Source organism: Cololabis saira, chromosome 10, assembly GCF_033807715.1.
Source record: "Cololabis saira isolate AMF1-May2022 chromosome 10, fColSai1.1, whole genome shotgun sequence".
NCBI classification, from domain to species: Eukaryota; Metazoa; Chordata; class Actinopteri; order Beloniformes; family Belonidae; genus Cololabis; species Cololabis saira.
In genome coordinates, this window is record NC_084596.1 from 30,709,592 (window position 1) to 30,725,976 (window position 16,385).

General features: G+C 38.2%; 1 protein-coding gene across 3 annotated transcripts in view; it reads left to right on the forward strand.

Moving 5' to 3' along the window:
* Positions 1 to 267: 267 nt before the first annotated feature.
* b4galt2 (UDP-Gal:betaGlcNAc beta 1,4- galactosyltransferase, polypeptide 2) overlaps positions 268 to 16,385 on the forward strand; it is a 193,104-nt gene continuing 176,986 nt past the window's right edge. For all 3 annotated transcript variants that reach the window (XM_061732520.1, XM_061732519.1, XM_061732518.1), the window contains exon 1: positions 268 to 662. The gene's annotated coding sequence lies outside the window, so the exon portion shown is untranslated. The remainder of the gene's footprint in view (positions 663 to 16,385) is intronic.

The following is a 16,385-nucleotide window of genomic DNA, read 5'->3' on the forward strand; positions in this document are numbered from 1 at the left end:
TAATGTTATATGAATGCCCTACATTTCAATCCGCTTTGGTTAAACAAAAAAAATGAAAGTTCACATAGTTCACACACCTTTCAAAGTATCTAGTTTTAAATTAATTATGATGCCAATAAATTGTAATTCGATTTTTTTTTTTTTTTGCTTTTGTGAATTTCATATTGGTTGAGAAGAATAAAAGTGTGTTTATAAACTTGAGAAAAAAGAAAAGAAAAAAAGGCGAAGCGAAAATCCGGCCCTGACCGGCCACCGTATGCATCCAGAGCCGAGGGACCAGCTCGCTGCTTCATCCTGAGCATCTTTCCTCCTCTTTCACATCATCCTCAGCAAAAACACGGCGGGATGACGGAATATCACCAACCTTACATCTCTCCAGCCCTCTGTTTGCGATAGATTATCGTTGCGATTCAGCAAAACGCAATGCTGCTGCACAACCTGAGGCTTTTTCTCCGGTGATGAGGAGGAGACATAAAAGCCTGTTTTCTGTGGACAACGAAAACAATGTAGTTGTTCCGAGCAGCTTTTCCGTGTCTTCTGATACGCTTCATTCAACGTTTCAGCAGTCCCAGCGCTCACTGAGAGTTGTCTCATTTTTTTTGGTGGTTGCGACCAGAAACAGAGAAGATGCTCGGACAGAAGTATCCGCCTGACAACACCAGGTATGTGCAGTATCACGCTTTCTGGGGGGGCATTGTTCACTCCAGTCCACGCTTGCCTTTGTTTTCATTATATTTCCACACATATATCCATGCTCCTTCTGTTCTACTGACTTTTGCATATTGTGAAAATATAATTGCATGCACTGTCTGCCTCTTATCCTGTTTTTCTTTGGTGCTCATGTGCATATGATGAACCAGCAGCAGCATCCTCACACCCGCCATACTCGGCTTACCTCAGCATCCTTCCTACAGTACATGCACTGGATCAGCATCCACACTGCTAGGATCAAGCACTCACACATCCCTTCTCAGTCAGTTTTCTTTGGAGTGTAAAAAATCCACTTTAGACATGGATTTCTGCAGAAGCGTAAGTGTGCTGGTATTTTCTGAAAGGATTTTTGTGCTGTATATTCACCACAGAATGTGAGAGCATCGGCGTGCAGAAGGATCCCATGAATGTGCATGAGGAAGAGAGGAGAAATAGGGAATCTTTATCACAATGCTTTTGCACAGAAGCTCAGGATTTAAGATTGTAACCCAATGTGATATCTCTCTCATTTCTTCTGGGCCAGCTGTGAAAAGAGACAAAAGTGGACCGGAACCACCTCTGTTTGACAAGTTACTGCTCATGCAGAGTTGGCTTTCGTGGCGTGACTTTAAGGGTTTTGGTTTTGACAGTGTTGTGCATATGGACATAGCTGTTGTTCAGTTTGAAGTGAACAGTATTAGTGTACTTTTATGTGTCATTGAGGGCACACACTTATACAGGAGGATGGGATGCGATGAGGACTGTTATATATTTGTTTACTTTTTTATCATCATTCTTTCATTGATTAGGAGCTCAGTTTGTGCACTTTCTTAAAGCCCACTTGAAGACTTAAAGAGAACCAGTTGTCACAGTAGTCGCATGTTTTTTTTTTCTGTGTATGAACTATTGCACACATAAAATAGCATTTAGTTACCCGAACAAGTCTTTACAGGATATAAACGTGCTGTAGAAATAAGTGTACATCTCTGACAAAAACCGCTGCGGCCGTATTTGTTTGCTTTCCCCGACTGTTGAAACCTCATCATCCTGGGTTCTGAAGGAGTGCTGCATAGCCTTACCTTTTCTTTTCAGTGTAAGACATTTAGAAAACTTCAACGTGTAGTTGAAGCACAAGGGCTGTTAGGCCACTTTGGAGTCAGATCCACTCTCATGACTCGCTGGATGGAGAGAGCTGCAGTTACTTGAGGTTCTGTCATTGAACCACTCAAACGTAGAATAAACGACTTCTGGACAACATCACTGCTGTTGGTATTTGAACAAAATAGCATCAATGCACGGAGAGCTTCAATCCTTGAAGTGCTCCCCAAGAAAATGCATTGAAATTTTCAATTTTTGAATGAGATTAAAGTATTTTAATTGAGATTATTAATATTCATACTGTTTTTTTCTTTACTGTCTCATAAATAGAATAGTGCTTTATAATTTTTAAGGCATCTGTGATCTATATCATATCATTAAACAGGTCAGACACGTTGACCATATGTCATGTAATCTGTGATGGTTCTTAGTTTAAACAGGTCAAGATAACATCAACATGGTCAGTAGACTCTTTTAGCTTCACAAGTACAGGCAGCAGTTAGTGAGTGTAAATATGCCTGATTCGAATGAAGCAGTGATTATTCCATCATTTTAAATTGCCACTCAGGTTGTCCGGGTTACTGTGAGGCTTGACTCGTTTCTACAATATGCCTCTTATAATAAATTATTCCACATGCTCACAGGATCTGGGACACAGTGTGAATATTTATTCAAAGGCTTCAACTGATTCATAAATTTAATCGTTAGTGAATAGTTTACCAAACAAGTCGACAACTTTCTGTGTCTTATTGAAAAATAGCATAATAATTCTTAATATTTAGCATTCGCTAATGATCATTTCGGCTATAACGTGTCGGAAATGACATCTATAGTTTGTAAATCACATTTTAATTCCTTTTATGCTGTGACCGGTTTGGGTGATGCAAAAATTCTTCATGCATTTTAAATCTCCCCGGAGTGAAAGTATCCTGGCTTTGAACTTAAAAAGATCTAAATAATCAACTACTTATTTAATATGACCAGAGCTTTCTTTCACTGCATCTGTTTCAACAGTGAAATTTAACAATCATGGTATCAAGTGTTTCTTTTTCTAAATGTCAAGACTGCTCTGCTGTGGATTTAAATTCACTGCTGGGGGTTTATGTCTTATATCTTTAGGACTGAATGAAATATGTGCAAAAACCTCTATTTTTAGTTTTTAGATGTATCTTGACTTAAATGTGTTGTGTTTTTGTTGTAGTTGGACCAGTGCTCTTTTTTAAAAATAATCTTTGGTGTAGAGGACTGTGCCTCTGTTTGCAGGAAATTACAATAATCAGGCCACACGTTCTGACCAACATTCTTCCAGCCCTCCTATGGTTTAGTTAAATAAAGCAAATAGGTTGTTTCCCACTGGTTTCCTCAGGTTCACCTATTATCCACACCTTACTATCCATAACAGTCTGCAGCAGCGGCTCCCCCAGACCCATTCCTCCAGTCACTCTTTCATGTCGGGATTTGCTGTCATGGGAACTAACCAGGCTGTTTCTGAGTTCAGAGGTACAGGTGTGTGTGTGTGTGTGTGTGTGTGTGTGTGTGTGTGTGTGTGTGTGTGTGTGTGTGTGTGTGTGTGCCTGTAAAGTGCCATTCGTGGTTCCTAGTTGTCCTTTCCCCCCCATCTCTTATGTCTCCATGATCATCGACCAATAAAAGACATAACTAACCCTCTCAGCTATAGGGGGAGGGGGTGTTAGGGTTTAATAAGTTTCAATACTTTTATTTATTTACTTTTTAAAATAACAAATAAAACATTTCATTTTCTTGGTTTATAATATATTATGAATAAAGAAATTCAGGATTCAATTTAAAGTGCAGTCACAAATATGTCAAATAAATTGTATTTTAACACATTGGGGCCTAAATATCTATAAAAATAAATGAAGCTGATTGCCGGCAATTGTTTTAACCGACATAAAACGTTATCGGGACATGGAATTCAGTTGTTTGTTGACCACTGCTCTGGTTTTCTAGCTTTCTTTGAGGAAATTTGTCTAATTTCTGGAAAACAAACACCATAGTTTGCTTCGGCGCTTCGTCTCTCTTTCCCTTTCACTTGATGAACTTGTATTTTATTATCTGATGGCTCCTTAATTGTTTAATAAGTTTGCCCATGTCTTTTTTTTTTTAAGCAATATTTCTGTCACCTCTGGAAACCCCAGCCCTACATAAAGAGTGGGACGCAGTGTCCTGGTGGGATTTTCCAGACTAAATTAATTAGGCTATAATTATAATTGCCAGTCTAATGGTGATGCTTATAATGCTAGCTCTATCCAGCAACTCACCTGGTGACCTAAAAAGGAAGTTGGAAGGCAGTAGGATATATCCTCCTGTGCAGACTTTTACAACAAAGGAAATTGGGATTCTGTTCATAAATCATGGTATCGGATGGCCGGCACAACAATACTCACTGATTCTGATACCGTGATCTTCAGCAGCATCGGTGAGCTTTACTGATGCTAATATCGGTATAGGAAAAACTATTGTTTCTAAGCAACCTCAACTTGATGACACATTTCATCAAATTGCTGCTCTGAGGCCAAATGAAATCCCACACTATACGCTCAATAAATGTTTGATCATATAAAGAGTAGTATCAATGTTTTCTGAATTATTAAAGTTGTGTTGGTCATGTGTCTACCTCAGAGCCTTGTTTTGTAACCGTGGTAACCCATGAACAAACCCTGAAGTCATTTCATAAAATTTTAAAAAGTAGATTCATGAGATTATGTTTTCTGTCTGGGTGAAAGAAACAAAGTGTATTGAAACGTTGCAAACTACATAAGATCTTAAGTTGATTGGTCAGAAGCATCCATGTGCCATGATGTCACCAGGATTGTTTTAGACCTAAAGGGCAAAAATGGCTTTGTATATAACAAATGAAATGAAGATGATGGGAAAAAGATGAACTGTTTTGGGTTCATCCAAAGAAACAAAAAAAATGTGGAGGTGGAAACTGAAAAAAAACGAGGACGTGGTTCTTACACTTATTTCTACTTTTTCTTTTGAGTTGAGTGAAATTAGTTTCCTTTTTTTCATGAGCTGAAGCAAATTTTTAATGCAGCACCATAATACTTTCTGATATTGTCATTAGATGGTTAAATACAGGCGTGGCTCTTTCTAAACATTTAAGAGCTGGCAGCGTACGGTAGCGAACGTTATCCCCACCTGTTCGTTTTGAGTCAGGGCGTCCTTCAGCCGACATCATCCTCCTCTCCTGATGTTGCTTTTACAAACACTGAAGTCTGCTTTGTTTAGGCACCTTAAACCATTTAGTTGTTTTTTTTTCTGATTGAAAATCAAACTGATCCCAAATTGGGGATTTATTACTCTTTTTCACAACTCTGTTCCATGATTGAATATTACTTGTGGGGACTGGGGACTCCCCAGCCTTTCTCTTGCACCCAAATCCACAAATTTGCAGTATCAATTGGTTGTTCACTTGTTTCTGCTTCTCTGATCAGTCTCAACTGTGTTGACTGCTCTCACTGCACGGTTAAAAGAATAAAAGCTATATTTCAATCCTTGTCACTAAATATAGATGGAAAAAAACAAACAAAAGTAATCTAAGTAAAGTGTCTTGACATGCACTCACCAAATCCTCGTCTCACTCTCCCTGCCCGCAGTCCCTCTCCCAGTGAAGCCTTCCTTCCGCTGCAGCACTTCATTTACTTCTTTACTCTGTTGCCAAATGAGCAGCTGGATCAGAGAGAAGGCGAACGAGACACAGCAAAAGAGGACGCACAGAGATGATGCTTCCACTGTAGCATGTGGGTTGTATCCACAGATGGGACTCTGTTGTCTTTGTCTGCCGGCTATGAAAAAGCAGATAGAGACCTCCTTGAATGGCCTCCAAAGTCTTACTTGTTTTTTTTTTTTTACTTTTCCAGTGCCAACTTTTTCTGTAGCCTCCTTAATGTACACTCAACTGCCACTTCATTAACTACACGTCGGCCTTAGTTCAGACAGGAGGTTCCACAAACTCCGAGTTAAACTGCTAACTCAGAATTGACGAACCGTGACATGAGAAATGGAGAGTTTCTAGTTTCAAATTAGGGGTTTCAAGTTGATCCTGTCAACTCTGAGTATTTTGGCTTTGAGCTAAATGCCTGTACCACGACTACACTGAATAAAAGCCCCTCCAGTAAGAAGCCTAATGTTCCTAAATCTTGTCAAATTGTCTTAAATTAAGCTAAAATAGCTCTGTCAATGGGGTAAGAAACATTTTTCACTACATAACTTAAACCTAGTAAAATAGTCTAGCCAAAAGGCAAGAAAAATGTTTTTGAAATGAGGCTTTTTAAAAACAAAACATATTCCTTTCTTATAAAGAGTTTATGACCTGTATAAAAAAGATCAGCGGAGCTCCGTAATGTGATTAACCATGACAAGCAGAGGAAACATAAGAGATCCTCCTACCTTTTAATCTTCAGAAACAGTGCCTTTTTTTGCAGTAAAGTTGAAATAAAGTGAATTTGAGCACATCTGGTTGAAAAGTAAGGTGGCTGAAGTGGTGAAAGAAAAACAGTTGATGTGGCAAAAACTGCAGCCTAAGTGAGTGCATAATTTAAATATTTATGTTCTGACATGTCGGATAAGTGGTGGAATGTAGGAGAATTATACCTAAGATCGACTCTTCATGCAGATAAAGTCCTGCTGAATAAACAAAACAAAACACGGACGCAGTTGAAGATGAAATGTAAAGCGTAATTCACCCACTCCAACGTAACGGGCTCATGGCTGTCAATCACTTTATTAACTATTTGTTCAAACAAAAAAATACTTGAAGGAGCTTTAATGGTAATATGGGTACTATTAATAAATCAAATACTGTACATATAAAATATGGATTTGCTGTAATATAATATTTAATTTATTTCAACATTTTCAGTTTGTGCATTTTTGAAACTGTTCAACCGTTTGTTGACAGAAGTATAATCAGCCAATCATGTGGCAGTAGCTTCATCTAGACATATAAACATGGTCAAGACAGTCGGCGGCAGTTGAAACCCACCGTATTTTCATTTATTTTATTTTCAAATCAAAGAAATGCAAAACAAGACTCTGAAAGGCCACCCTGCATGATTTCTAAACCCAATTTGCCAGTTGCAGAGCTCACAGATTGACTGGGGGAAAATTGCTGGCAGTTGACGGTTGCATGAGAAGAACTCAAAGAGGAATCAAGGACTCTCACTGACGCACTGCCAACTCATCACCAGCAAACAACGGGTATTAGGCATTAATGGCCATATGGCTATGACTTAAGGCCCAGGGTTGGCCACCTCTGGCCTATACTCCTCATGTCAGCTATACAGTACGTGACGACTACACAGGCCACTGATGAGGGTGTCAGATGTTGCTACAGCATTAGTTAGGGCACATACACTGTGGATTTACATGCACTAAATAAAGCCGGGTGCATAAAGCCAAGTGCATTTTTATTGCTAAATATTTAGATAGCAATTGTTGTTTCCACCTTCACCTTTATGTTACTTGTTGAATTTATGAGCATTTTAGTTGTAACCACACTTTTGAACATTTGGTTTGTTCTCTTGTGGTTATGTAGAACAACTATGTGTTGCATGTGTGCTCTCCCTCGCAAACAAGCTTTAAGTGAGAAAAATACTTCACTACCAAAAAAAAATAAAAAAACAAACCCAAAAAATAATTTAACATTTCAAGCCTATCAAAACCACAGTCTTCAATAATATAGTCCCCGATGCTGCCGGAGCCTTGTTACCACAGTTCAGAGTAGCCCAAGGTTATTAACTTTTTCTTTCATAAAGTACCAACAACCAATTAAAGTATGCGATCCCTGTATCCCTGAGAGATAGGAGGTAAAACCTTATAATTTCCAGAGGAAGTTAGAATTTGTTCGTCCAAAAGTTAGCCAATGCCAGTATTAAAGCAGTCCTCTGCTAACCTGGCATGGGGCAGTGTCTTCTGTTTTCCGTTTCTTTTTAACAACAAGAAGTTAAAATTATCTTGCTTCATAGTGACACTTTAGTGACACTGTCCAAGCTCTTCAGAGGCTTACGATTGCAATTCATTCAGATGTTGATTACTTGCCCTCTGGACTAACAACGCTATCATCCTCCCACCGTATATGTAGTTATGTAATTATAACTCACAACTGCTTGTTTTGCTCCCTAAGGAAATTTTACACTCATTACACTCAATAAAGCATGTCGTAATAGATGGAGGGTTAATTTAATCTCAAGAGTTTTTCTTTAAATCAAGTCAGACTCAAGTCTGAGTCCAGCGGTTTCATGTACAAAGAGTGCGTGGATTTCATCGTGAATTCTTGTGCAGAAATCTTGCCAACGCAAAAAAAAAAATTCAGATGTTCAAAACTGTGCGTATGTCCAAATCCATGCACGTTTCATTTGAACGTCACAAACAACGTGTTATTGAACGCGGATGCGGGAGCACGACGCTCCTCCCTATGTTCTCCCTCATGTAGATACATTTGAATATGATGATGAGGATAAATATCAATGAAAAACCTCTTATCTTAACAAGGAACATGCAAAAAAAACATCAACTGTGACACTCCAGTCAGAAATTGAGGCCTGGAAAAATAATTTATTTGGTTGCATTGCATTATGGGTATCGTTGTTCCTGTTTTGTTTTGTTCCCTGAAGAGGTGTGGGTTTATTATTTTAGTACGGGTTTGTGACAGTTTATGTTTAACATTAGTGCATCATTACAGTCTTTTTTTTTGTTTTTATTTTATGTTATTCTAGGCCCCAGGACTTGTGTATAAGCCTGCTGTCTACGGCTTGCAGGCCTCAACCTACCACTGGGCCTTTCGAGTTGATACTTAGAGTACTTTTTAACGACAAAACAAAGTGATTATAAATCTGAGACAAAATGTACCATCAAGATTTCATATATTGGCTTAATTTCCCTTATTTTTAATACTTAGTGGCTCCTTGCACTGTTTTTTAAGTTCTCAGCTGTACAATTGCTGTTCACATGTGGAAACAGTGGACATCTATCAAAGTTAATGATGGACATGTGATTAAAAATCACAAGCAGTGTCAGCAGAAACCCGACAGAGTGGGGCACGGCTTAAACTCTATCCTCCCTTTAAGGCAGGAGACCTGCATGATTCTGCTGTACACATCTTGACCGCCAGAAGCTAAACCTGTTCATCGATCATGCAGTACTTCTGCCTTAAGTCATCAGAGCCATTAAGTGAAGCAAATAAATGGTTGTCTTGGGACCACTTCAGTATTCAGCTTAGGTCTTCCTTTTTCTTTATATTTAAATTTTTTATGAGGGTAAATAACATTCTCCATGAAAACAAAAAACAAGCAAAGCTAAGTCTCACAATGGAAAAGCTGGCAACAGAAAGTGTTTGTCAGTTTTGTTATTTTCCAAATCTTGAATTATTAATCAAGTCATGTCGGCCTGGCGGTCATCAGAGACCAAGGTACAACCAGGCATTAACTTTTAAACATGTTGTTTCATGACTCACGAGACACGTGTGCACCTCTGTGCTATTTTTTAATCCTGACGAACTGTGTGATTTTACACTGAATGAACCTGGTTAATGAACTCCGAAAGGTCAGTTTTGTCATGATGGCAGCGGAGTGATGTCATCATTTGTCTCCTCGACCGTGATGATGACGCCTGCTGAGTCACGCTCTCAGTATAAACTGTCTTTGACTCCCCGTAGAAAAGATTGGCAGGAAGTTTTCTGGCGATGATACATCCTGAGACTTTGCTGATTTTAACAAAACACATATTCCTGGAAATCCTGAGAACATCTTAAGGTCCTGATTGTGTACTTCTGTGTTTAGTGCTGTCCACGTGTTTGTTTGTTTGTTTGTTTTATTACGATCCCCATTAGCTTTTGCAAAAAGCAGCAGCTATTCTTCCTGGGGTCGTCATACACTCGTAGGTGACAATACAGTGTACACACAATACAAACCAAACAGAAGAAATACTAATTCACAAATATATACAAAAACACAAAAATTCACACATACAAAACATATAAACAAGAAAACATACAAGACAAGACAAGCTCCTACATTGAATCATCACGAATACTTTGTTACATTACAAAGATGCCATGACCCAACAATATGAGTTAAATATTTAATTATTTAATTAATTAGTTATTAAATATTAATTCTTAAAATTTTGTGTTGAAATTTTCGTGTGATCAGATCACCCAGGGTGCATGTTGGCACCAGATCTAACCAAGATACTGACACGGTGATTCTTGTAACAACTTCTAGTAATATTTAATGGGTTTATTGTTTTAGAGCGACAACAATGTCCTTTCTTAACGGTATACTGATTACTTCACAGCTTACAAAGTTCAAGTTGAAATATTGTTTTTCGTCGATTTGAGCTTCTGGGGTCTCAAAACTCTCAAATAGTGAGATATTTAGGCAGTTTTATGTCTTTATAAAACTGCTTGTTTTTGAAACAAGAACTCACAGTTGTACAAGAAACAACTCAATGAACCACATTGTTTCACATTACATGAATGAATGTCTATCCACGTGTCCTTTCCCATTTTATGTCCTATATTTAATGTTTTATTTGAATTATATTTTGCAAAGACATTTTGCCATAAATTGCTGGAAATATTTTACTGTTTATTTTACTGCTTTTTATGCAACCATGTTCCACATTGTTGCATTTTCTTTATTCCATGTCCATGTACTTTCCCAGATATGATGAGATACCTCTTATATCTGGAAAATGGGTTGAGAGGTTTGTAAGCACTCCAAAGACAGATTTCCATTATCTGTGGTTCCGGGGTAAAACCTAGAAGCCTGGAAATATCCCTGGACCGGCCTCCTCTATCCTGTAGTGTATTGGTAGGTCACTGAGATAACATAATCTACATGTTCATGCTGAGTGGTTTTTTAATATGTAACAGTTTGGTAACATTCAGTGAACGTCTCATAACAGTCTGGTACATTTTTTGCTTTGTAACAATGTTACGTACAAATCACAGTAAGCCTAAAAAAGGACAGGCACTTTTGGTTTTATAAGGCTTCCCAATAGTATTTGTCATTATACATGACTTGTATTGAGGGTAATTCTTTGTGGCTGATTCATGTACAGTATTTATGATATGATCAAAAATGATCATTTTCTTTAGCCCTGCACAATATGATAGATATGTTGTTATTATCCCAGCCAGCTTCTTAGTGATATGACCTAGATTTTTTACAATGACAGTGTGCTCTTTTTCTCTCCTTCTGCCCTCTCTACCTTCCCCACCCTCTTTCCATGTCTATGATATCACTTCAATTTTCACCAGAGGGATATAATCTTCACCGAAGACCCAGCTGCTTTCTGGCTTTCCTCAGAAAACTCTTTTCTCTTTTCTTTTTTTTTCTGAGCATGTCTGTGAAACTCTAGTTTTACAGATATGCTTCTCCTCTGTGACCTCCTTTTTTAATGCAGATTGTAGCTGTAGTTGCTTTTCCTAATGCATTAGACTCACGCAGTTGAGGCTGGCTGGGCCAAGTCAAAGATACCTTCTGTCCACTGTACACCGGTTGGTTGGTGGGAGATGAACTTGCCTACAGCGAGATGTGCTGGCGCCACAAGAGTGCTCTGAGGCTCTTCAGTATCAAGTGAGGCATGGCTAATGCATTTTTCATTAGACCGGGAGGCCTGGCTTGTAGCTTAAAAACGCGAGAGGCCTGGAGCTCCAGAGACGCTGAGTGAAGGAGGGAAGATGAGAAAGCGGACGATGCTTAGGCTGTGATCTTTGTCCAGCTGATTTTACTTTTACACTTACAATCAGACTTATTTACGGTGTAGCTCTTCTGCTTGAATTTACACTCAAAATCGGATATTTAACATATCAGTTACATTTATATCAAACACTCTAAGAATTGTATTGCCGCTTGGGGGAGCAGAAACGAGATAACATTAACATGTCATTACCTTCGAAGTTGGCATGGTGTGCTTGTAAGCAAATGATTGATCAATTAGTCAAACTATTTATTCAAAGATTTTTACAGTTAACTTGATGAATATAAATTTTGCATTCACTCTTCAGTTTCTTGTTTTAGACCACAACTGACTTTGAAAAACATTCGACTCTTAAATGGATTAAGTATAATGTTCACTGCGACTCAAAAAAAAATACACATACACATCTGCCCTGGTCTGTTTGAGAAACCTTGGTTTTTAGTGCCGGGGAACTAAGCTCGGAGCAGTTTCCAGGCAACCGAAAGAGATTCCCGGAAGTTACTGTGCTCGGCCAAGATTAAATCTTCTGGGCCGAGCTAAACTAAGGGACTTCTCGCTGCAGCTTGATATTATCTGGCTTGAAAGTCAAAAAACCAAACAAATCATGAGAGTTATATAAGTGTTAAAGCAAATAAAGAGGACCCTGCTAACAGAGACACATAAAAATGTATCATTTGTTGAGGAGGATTACCTCAAATTATATTTTAATGTGTGAATCCATACAGTACTGTACTATCTGGGCTTTAATTTGGCTGCAGAATGCAAATACAGACATTCGTGTAAACGTCCACATCAAACTTTGCCTTTATCATAAAGCAAAGATTGTGATAGAAGCTTTTATCCCAGCTGCAAGCCCTTAACAGCTGGTGAAACCAGGAGTTCTCTTCAAGTGAAAGAGCTTATAAAATCAAGTGAGTGCAGTTTTATGCTTTCATGATTTATGCTTTAATGTTCCTCTGCCATATCACACAACACATCACAATTAGGTCACAGTGAAAATGGAGCTACATATAACTTCTTGACCTCTTGTTCTTCCTCTTTTATGAATTATGCTATTCGAACGTAACATAATAGCACAAGCAGTTTTATTTTCAATTGAGGTAGGAATATAAAGAGATATTTTTTCTTGAACTTGGTACTGTATAGAAGAATTTCCATTCGCCATCATCTTATTGAGATAGAATTGTGCACATCTGTACTTGCATTAATCTAGGAATCAAGACATTTCCCCACCTCTGCTATATATTTTGAAGGTCAAACGTATAGTGCATCCAAAAAGCCAATCTGAGATATACAGTACAAACATTGACACTTACACCTATTAGTCAATATAAAATCATTAGTCAACAGACATGTTTTTTAACTGTTGGATGACTTTGAAGCAAAGGTAGTAAACCCTTGCTTGCGTGGGGAGAAGAAGCAATTCCCATGATGAAACAATGAATTATTAGTAGCAAATTGCAAAGGAAAATATCTGGGCAATTGTCCATGAACTGCATCTACAGAGAAAGTGGGTCATGTAGCAAGACAACAACCCGAAGCAGCAAGTCACTCTACCAAAGTATGATTAAAGAAGACTAAAGTTAATGCTTTGGAATGACCAAGTTAAAGTCCTGACCTTAATCCAATAGAAATGTTATAGGAGAACATGCATTCTCCACCAGAGAGAAAATAAGTGCATTTCCTCAAATGTCAAACTACTGGTTTAAGCACTGTAAACCTAAAGGGGGGACTTCAGAGTCTGATGAAAAATCTCTGTAGCTTCTCACAACCAACACGTTTCCTATAAAAGTATCCAGATGATTTACGTTTAGTAGAAAAAGTTTGATTCAGGGAATGTTTAAATCTGCCCACTTAGCTACAAATGGGAGACATATATATGTTTTCTTCCTCATTGACTGTTTAAGCCTTGTTGAGTTTACATATAAAGTAAACTCAACAAGGCTTGCAGCCCGAGGGCTCCGTTGAGAACATCTGCTGAGGAGCTACAGACTCATAATTTTGTAGGGACTGCTGCAATGGAGATGTTTGGTTGTGGAAGTACTAATAGGTGTGCCTTTTTGAGGATCAGAGGAGTTGATAGTGAGGACATTTTAGGAAAGTACAAGGTTTTTGATTGGTTTTTGCCTTCTGACACACCCTCAGCATAATGTTTGAGGGTTAAGTTGTTGTTTTTTTTCAGTCAAGAGGTAGAAAAGAGTTTATTTTATGGAGGATGGGATGATGAATGCTTTGTGTCAGAAAGTGTCCTCACAAAGACAGAAACTCGGGAGTATTTGTGTGTGCATGTAGCAATGAAGCATCTCCTCATGCTGCTGCTGCTGCTGCTGCTGCTGCTGCTGGGAGAGGCCTGTCTTCTGCTCTGCTGCATCAAACCTCGTTGGAAATTATCAATGATGATGTCACTGACAGAGAGATCAAGCCTTGTAGAGTTTAATATTCTTCAGTTCTGCTATGCTAAATAGGCAGAAGTACAAGAAGTGTAGGAGTAGGTAACATGACAGTATTACTTTATATTCAAAGTGGCATTAGCAGTGCGTTCCCCTGCAAGTTATAGATGTCAGTTTTTGTTCCTGATCCTGATTAATAGTGTTCACTTATTACAATGCTCCAATTCCATCCTCCTTGTTTGATCTTGTTCGTACCTCAGCAGGGTGACCTCAGCTGTCCATCACACGGAGGTGCCTTTGACCATGACATTCACTGTAGCTGCACTCTGAGACAAAATGAAAACTGTCATGCATTTTTTTTTTCTTCTGCAAAGTCCAACTGTGACAGTAATTTTGCATCGGTCGGTGTGTTACTGTGGCGCCTCTGAAGTGTTGCACTATCTGGCTGAAACTCACCTGCTAGGAAAGCAGCCCGAGGCAATCAGAGGTGTGAGAATGACTGAGGAAACAGGTAAAAAATAAAAATAAAAAATGCAGAGCAATGAAAAAAGTGTTGTGTGAGGATGATACCACCAAAGGTGTTTGGTTCGGATTTATTGAGTCAGGAACATGTAGTTACTTAAATCCCCCAAGATCCTATGAATGAAGTTAAACAAACAGGCACCAGAGTTTTTGACCTTTTTGACTTTTTTCTAGTTTTACTCAAAATAATCATACTTCTAAAGTTTTAGTTATTAGAGTAAAGTAAAACACAAGTTTAAGACCTTTTGATATATCTGAAGACCAGATATATTTCTTTTAACAGATTTAATCCTTTGTGCCCTGAAGGCAACAAAACTGCAGAAACCCTGGAAATAGTGTTATTTTTTGTGCTTATTTTAAAGTCTCTTTCATGTGGGCTCTAACTGCATGGACACTGTCGTGTTCACTGATCAAGCTCAAGATGTTCATAACATCGAAAACCGCAGACAGAAGAAGAGAATAACAGTTATCTTCTTGTTACAAGCAATAATCTGTAGAGAAACCTTGGATCCTGGGATTTGTGTTGACATTTCTTTGCCTGCATTTACACTTCAGGGTTCATGTGACCCAATTCCAATATTGTTCCTGCCATGTGCACATGTAAACAGCAAAAGAAAAAAAAAGAAAAAGCACATGGATTCATATAGCCTCATCTGTATCATGCTACAGCTTTTATTTCACCTGCGTTCAGTTCACCTGGCAGTGAAACTTCTTCCAGGTCAGTAACCGAGTCATTCCATAAAGCAAGCTCTTTCCCCAGCTGGTAACCAGTGTAAACACAAATATCGGATATGGGATGCTTGTAAGAGCTGACGTAACCAACTCTTTAAAAACATATTGGCAATAAATTGAAAATGCATATATTTCCATTTTTACAGATCAGCATTTGAAACCCTGAAGAACACGTTAGACAAAAAACAAGATGCATCTCTGCAAATGCCTTTTTGAGAGAAAAAAAGTATGATATTACAAAAAATATTTGATTTTATGTTGTTCAAACAAGTGAAAATATTTATTACAGTTTCACAATTTCACATTGTATTATTATAATTATTATTCTGGTATTGTCAATAAACTGCTGCTTTTCAAAATTCAAGGCCTCTCATATTTACGATTGGAATAACAAGTAACGGTAATTTACACAGATATTCCACTGATATTTACTGATTCTGAAATCTACTCTGGACTTTGGAAACTTGGGACCAAAACATCATGATTTAATATTCCCCTAGCTTGTGTTTGACCCCCTGGCCCTGAATACGCTGAAGCTCAGTGTGAATTCAAATTACAAATGTAACTGTAGCAGAAGAAGATAATCAATTCTCAGGGGAGCGTTTCATTTAATTCTATAAAGTTATAAAACTCAGGGAGCTTGTGGATGTTGTTGTTCTTCCAACCCGAAGCTCTGTTTTCTCTCTCTTTTGGTATAGTCACTGGTTTGATAAAAAGTGACAGGCTTTGTTCTTGTGCTTGGCTGTGCGACGGAAGGTGTGATGCTTTGTTTTGAGTTGTCCCTTCATATGAAAAGCCTCCAGTTCAGTCACAGACCGTTTCTTCTCCCAGCATATGCTTGGCCCCAGTTCCATAAATTATGTACCCCCACAAATTACCGATCTGTCTGTCCATCTGGTGACCAATTAAAATTTTAAATTACAGATGTTCTGCGTGCTTTGGTTGGCACATATTTTAAATGCTGTCTTTGATATGTGTGTGAATTTGTGTGCCACTTCTGAAAGTATTAAGTACAAGAGCTCCTTTAAATCAGCCAGCATCAACCACACAACTTGTCTGATTTTCTGCAGTTAAACGGCTTGATTTGACTGACTTAACTTGGTGACGCATGAATTTGAACATACTCCATCACAGAATATGTAAGAATATGTAATATAATTTCAGTAATATCCATGTCCTTGAGTATTCTTTGCAGCATATTGTTTTTTGAATTTAGAGAAA